This window comes from Saccopteryx leptura, chromosome 6, assembly GCF_036850995.1.
Source record: "Saccopteryx leptura isolate mSacLep1 chromosome 6, mSacLep1_pri_phased_curated, whole genome shotgun sequence".
NCBI lineage: Eukaryota > Metazoa > Chordata > Mammalia > Chiroptera > Emballonuridae > Saccopteryx > Saccopteryx leptura.
The window spans coordinates 2,903,506-2,910,130 of NC_089508.1; the positions used below are offsets into that span (position 1 = coordinate 2,903,506).

Genomic DNA, 6,625 nt, shown 5'->3' on the forward strand with positions numbered 1-6,625 from the left:
CCTCTTTATAAGTGGGGCGACCACACAACCCCAGGTTCAACTAGTTTAAGCACGGGTGCCCTCTCTCGCTGTTAAAAGTGTGCAGGTTTGCATGGTGAGTTATGTGGTCACTCGACTCTAGGTCAGAAGGGCACACTGGAGAGTCAGGGAGAGTGTACGTGGGGCAGTGAAATGTGATTTCCGTTTTATAAAGTTCCCCTGGGCTCTCTGCTCAGCTGGAGGGGGCCAGAGCGAAGGCCAGGGTCTGAGGGAGTCGGGGCACAGAAGGGGGCCAGGAGTCAGTTGAGACACTGCGTCCGAAGCTCCCTCGCAGGCTCCCCCTGTCCGGGGTCCTCCCTGCGTGGAGAGGGGCCCCAGCTAGGCAGCCAGTCGGGCCGACCTTGAGCGAGGCCAGCCTGACTTCCGGCCAAGAAGCTGGACCCGAAAGGGTGGAGAAAAGCGTGCGTTCCCCGGGCTGACGTGGAAGGATCAGGTTACCTTCTGGGCGGCAGACCGAGGGGCTCTTCTTGGGAGAGCGAGCAGGGGGTAGGGGCCGGCCGAGGGGCCCGACTGGTCGTCCAGGGGGGTATGGGAGAAAGGCCAAGCTGGGCCTGGCAGCTCGGGGACCGAAGTCTGGGTAGAGGGGCTGCCGGGAACTTGGGGCCTCCGGGTCGGGGGCGGGCAGACACCGGGGAGGAGCAGGGGCGGAGAGACGCGCAGGGCCCAGACTCCCGGACCCCGGCTCGCCGGCGGGGCGGGTGAGCTCCCAGCGTGCGCGCGCGGGGCGCAATCCTCGCCCTGCGCGACTGCGACCGCGACCGCGACCGCGACCGCGGGCGCCCACCAGCCCGGTGCGGGAGCCCGCGCGCCCGCCCCTCCCCGGCGTCTCCTCCCCTCCGCCGGGGCCCTGCCCGCCCCCTGCCTGCGCCCCCAGCCCCGCCCGCCCCGCGCGCCATTCTTCGCCTTCCTCCCGCCGCGCCGCGCCGCGCCGTCCCGCCATGGCGGTCCCCGGGCTTCGACCCGCCAAGGGCTACCGGGTGGTCCTGCTGGGCAGCGTGGCGGTGGGCAAGACGGCGCTGGCCACGCAGTTCGCCTGCGGCCGCTTCCCGGAGCAGTGCGAGCCGTCGGTGGAGGACCTCTTCAGCAAGGTGATCGAGGTGAACGCGGCGCCCGCGCTGCTGGAGATCGTGGACACGGTGGGCGCCGAGCACCTGGTCACCCTCAAGGACCTCTACATCAAGAACAGCGACGGCTTCGTGGTGCTCTACAGCGTGTGCAGCGAGGCCTCGTTCGAAGCGGTGCGACCGCTGCGGGAGCGCATGGGCCGGCTGCGGGGGCCCAAGGCCGTGCCGCTGGTGCTGGTGGGCACCAAGGCCGACCTGGACGCCGAGCGCCAGGTGCTGACGGCGCAGGGCCGCGCGCTGGCCCGCGAGTGGCGCTGCCCGTTCCTGGAGGTGACGGCCAAGAGCAAACTGATGGTGGACCAGGTGTTCACGCAGGTGGTGCGCGAGATGGAGGCCCTGGCCCCTCCAGAGGAAGAGGTCCGGGCCGTGCCCACGAATGCCCAGGATGCGTGGCCGTCGGAAAGATTCATCGGCTAACACGCAGCAGTGCCTCGCTGATGTTCATCGAGCTCCGTGATTTCCGAAACGCTGTATTCCTATTCTACCTTTTTAGAGAAAGTGATCTAGCCGGAAGCCAATGGTGACTTCCACCTATTAACTCAAACCTGTGCTTCAAACCCTGCAGAGCCTCTTCAATCTCCGGGGACAACTTTGCAACTCTGATGTCCTCTGACAGTGCCTTAAGAAACCAAAAATCGACTGTTTACCCCCTGTATTGGGGAGAGTACCACCCTTTTCTTCAAGTCGAACTTGTTAGAGAATTAAAAAATAATAATAATAATAATAACCAACACCTGCCAATGTCATCATCAGACGTTTGAGCAACTTGAAGGAGAGTTAACCCTTTGGACTCAGTGAGGTTTGCATGTGTCCCCCGCCCCTCATTTCCAGGCCTGAATTGCGGCAGTAATATTTTCCTCTGTGTCTCTCTAAATATAGTTGTGACCCAGAAGGGATGGGTTGGAAAAGGACAGTGTATGTAACCCTGGGAGGGATCAAACAGCTGTCCCCACACAGAGAGCCCTGGCTCTGCCTTCGGTTTCTGTAATTGACCGTCGATTCCTGCATCTGTTAAATCGCGTGAAAATAAAAAAGGACCATAAGAAGTGCATAGTTTTTCGTATCTGCCTTTCAAATATTAAAGCTACAGTTTGTTAAGTTTCCACACAGTGTCTCTTTCCTTTTTGGTTATTTTTTCGGGAAAACAAGTAGGTGACAAGACGGAAAATGGCACCTTGTGTCCCTGGGTGTTTTAGCAAAAGCATTTTCAACAGCCAGTGGCTTTTTTTTTTTTTTCTTGTTTCGTGGCCTGGTAGGACATTTTGCATCTGGCGTACCTGGGTGCTTTTAAACAGGGAGACCCGGATACCAAAATAGAAGCAAAACCACGGACCAATCTTTCTGTCTAGTCTTCCCATTAACAACACAAGAGACTTTTTCCTGCGTTGGCTTTAAAAAGGTTGTTTTATAAATTTTTTTTTAAACGTGTCTTTTTTTAAAAAAAGAAGGAGGGAAGGGGCCGCTGGTTGGGGGGGACACAACTTGATATAAGTTGCTTGTGCTTATTTGTCCAACAATTTTACCTCACCTGCTGCAACAAGTTTTTGTGTCTTTTTTTTCTGATTTAACAGCATAACTTCACCATTGGGACATCTTTCTAAAAGCAGTAAACAAGAAAGCTTCAAAACTGAGTCATCTAGAAAATGATAGTTACTACAAGGCTCTGGAAGTTTTATTTCTACTATATGTGATGTTTGAGTAGAGGAAGGATTTTATTTTAACGTTGAAAAATATGTATGTTTTAGAAGCTAGCCGTCCCTGACGGTTTGTCACGGGAGTGGGCTAGGCTGAGAGGCTGAGACATCGCCTTTTATTTCTTCCTCTCTCCCCAGGACACGGAGGGGTGGGGTGGGGTTGAAACCCAGCTAACTCACTCCCCTCTCTGGCCCTCTATCTCCTGGGGTTGCTCCTCCTGGCTGTGTCTCCTCACACCCCCTTCTGGGGCCATTATTTCTTTAAGGGGGGATTTCAAAAAGAGGGAGGGAAGGGGCCGCTGGTTAGGGGGGCACAGTTGTTGGGGGGGGGCAGGGAAGCACTTTCCTAGCCTCAGCTGTTTTGTCCAAAGCTGCCCCTTCCTCCTGCGGGAGCACAGACAAAAATCCAAGACTGTTCCTAGCTGGGGTGTTAGGCTTGCAGAAAAAGCATGCAGACAGCGACCAGCGTCCGTCCCCAGCATGGAGAGCTGGGCCCCAAGAACTGTGACCCTTTCCCGGCCCCCAGCCCTTCTGACACCCCACCCTGCCTGCCCTGCCTTTCTGACTGGCTGCCTGTCTGTGCTGAGACCTCTGGGGAGGTCTTTGGCCCTCTGGACATCAGGTTCAAGCCAGGAAAAAAATTACAAATAGCTATTTCTCCCTTTAGATCCCTGGGACCACTTCAGTCACTCCCAATCAGATCCAAATTTCAGATTAAAATCCAGGCTGTTCTTGGCTGATGGGTCAACATGACGAATGATCACGCCCACATGCTCTGCTCCTATGACCTCAGGAATGTGTATAAAGCAGCTTTCTAATTGTATGCACATGCACACACTCACACACTCAGTTATAAATGTACATAAAATTAAAGACCGACACACTGGATATTTTTTTCTTTTCTGACACTTTTAATTTCTAACTTAGGTATGTTACACACAGGTTGCCCAACAGTTCCTCTGTAGTCAAGTGAGTCCTCAGGTGAACTTGTAAGCAGCAAACAGGACCGCTCGTCAGGGGGCTGCTGTACCCCGGAAGCCCTGTGCCCAGAAGAAGACTCATGAAACTGGCAGGCTAACTGATTAGCTAGCAAGTGGTGTTAAGATCTCAAGACATTCCCAGTCGACACTGGCTCGTGGGCTATGTGCGTGCTCAGCATAACTAGGAAATGCAACACAGGCTTCCTAAGTGATTATAACAGTCACACACCCTCAAGGGAGGTGACGCTCTGACGCTCCGTTATTCAGGTCAGATGTTTTTCTTGCCCGTGTGTTGTGGTTTCAGTTCATGGAATTCAGATTCCTGGGATTGCTGAGAGTGCTTTTGGAGGGTTTTAAATGATATTTAATTTTCTTTTTTAAACCAACAACACAATGGTTTTTTTTTTTTTTTTTTTTAAAGATTTTATTTATTTTAGAGAGAGGAGAAAGACAGAGAGAGAAAGGATGGAGGAGCCGCAGGGAGCATTAACTCGTAGTAGTTGCAGCTCATACGTGCCTTGACCGGGCAAGGCTAGGGTTTCGAACGGGCGACCTCAGCGTTCAGGCCGACGTTTTATCCACTGTGCCACCATAGGTCAGCGATATTTAATTTCCTGTTCTGTGAAATGCCTACATGTTTTTGCCAACTTAAAATTTTTTTTTTAATTTATTGATTTCAGTGAGAGAGGAAGGAAGAGAGAGATAGACAGGAACATTGAGCTCTTCCTGTATGTGTCCTGATCAGAGATTGAACTGGCAACCTCTGTGCTTTGGGATGGTGCTTTAACAAATGAAGCTATCCGGCCAGGGTTTTGCCGACTTTAAAAATTGTTTGCTCTAGCCCTGGCCAGTTGGCTCAGTGGTAGAGCGTTGGCCTGGCGTGCAGGAGTCCCGGGTTCGATTCCTGGCCAGGGCACACAGGAGAAGCGCCCATCTGCTTCTCCACCCCTCCCCCTCTCCCTGCTCTCTGTCTCTCTCTTCCCCTCCCACAGCCAAGGCTCCATTGGAGCAAAGATGGCCCAGGCACTGAGGATGGCTCTGTGGCCTCTGCCTCAGGCACTAGAATGGCTCCAGTTGCAACAGAGCAACACCCCGGATGGGCAGAGTATCGCCCCCTGGTGGGCATGCCGGGTGGATCCTGGTCAGGCGCATGTGGGAGTCTGTCTGACTGTCTCCCCGTTTCCAGCTTCAGAAAAATGCAAAAACAAAACAAAACAAAAATACATTATTCTTTTCTTCTTCTTTTTTTTTTTTTTTTTTTTTGAGAGACAGAGAGAGGGACAGACAGGAAGGGAGAAAGATGAGATCAATTCTTCATTGCAACAGCTTAATTGTTCATTAATTGCTTTCTCATTCGTGCCTTGATAGCGGTGTGTGGGGGGACTCCAGCCAAGCCAGTGACCCCCTTGCTCAGCCAGAGATGTTGGGCTTCAAGCCAGCGATCATGGGGTCATGTCTATGATCCCATGCTCAAGCCAGCGACCCCGTGCTCAAGCTGGTGAGCCCACACTCAAGCCAGCAACCTTGGGGTTTTGAACCTGGGTCCTCTGCATCCCAGGACGACGTTCTAGCCACTGCATTACCGCCTGGTCAGGCTTCTTCTTGGTTCTTCAGGGCTCGCTCTGTCTCTTTGGTGGGCAGCCTCTGAGGCACTCTCATTACCCGGCCTCCTCCTGTGTGATTCCCCTCAAGAATGGGCAGGGCCTAGTGACTCTCTCTTTTTCTTTTTAGTATTTTGTTTATTGATTTTTTAGCAAGAGAGGAAGGGAGAGAGAGAGAAACAGGAACATGGATCTGTTCCTGTATGTACCCTGACCAGGGATCGAACCAGCAACCTTTGTGCTTCGGGATGATGCTCTAACCAACTGAGCTATCCGGCCAGGGCTAGTGACTCTCTTCTAAGGAATATAACATGACAAAGGCGATGGCATGCCTCTTGTAGGACAAAAGCTCACCCTCTCGTTTTCTCTGTCAGAGCCCTGGTTCTGGGAAAAGCCAGCTGCCATGTTGTGAGATCAGGGCTGGTTCCATCTGAGGCTTCTCTCCTCCTTGAAGACAGCTGTCTGCTCCCTGCATCTTCACAAGTCTTCCCTCTGTGCATGTCTTTGTCCCAATCTCCTCTTAGAAATACACCAGTCATGTTGGATTAGGGCCCACCTTAATGCCTATATTTGAACTTAACGACCTCTCTAAAGAACATATCTCCAAATGCAGACATAGTGTTCGGTGAAAGAAGTCAGACACAAAAGAGAACATAATATATGATTCTGTTTATTTGAAGTTCAAAAACAGGCAAATTTGATGTATGGTGATAGAAATCACGAGAGGTCCTGCCTGGGTGGGACACAGGGGAGCAGTGGGTGGGAGAGCCATCTATATCTTGATCTGGTCCTATCAGTTTACAGGTGCAACTTTACAATCAATAGCTGTGCACTCTGCTGAACAGAAGTTATATCTCAATAAATTTGTTTATATCACTGTGGTATTTAGATTCCATCAGATAAATTTTCAGGAGTGGTGTGCCAGTTTTATTTTAAAATGTTAATGTTAAAATTCTGGCACTATCCCAGAAATTACCTCTTTAGCAATGATGTAAACTTAACATTTTAAAAAGTTGTTATGTTCACATAGCCAAGTGTCTGAGACAGTTCACAGATGTCAAGGTTGTTTCGGTGAATATTTGAGCAAAAGGTGCTATTGTCTACATTACGCTTTTCCTTGGACAGGGGTTCAGTGTCATTTGGGTGTTAAGGAGCTGTACGGATTCCTCCGCAGTGAGGCCTGGGTC

General features: G+C 51.8%; 1 pseudogene; it reads left to right on the forward strand.

The window, feature by feature from the left end:
• The first annotated feature begins 268 nt into the window (after positions 1-268).
• LOC136376862 (ras-related protein Rap-2c pseudogene) lies at positions 269-2,268 on the forward strand (annotated as a pseudogene).
• Positions 2,269-6,625: the final 4,357 nt, after the last annotated feature.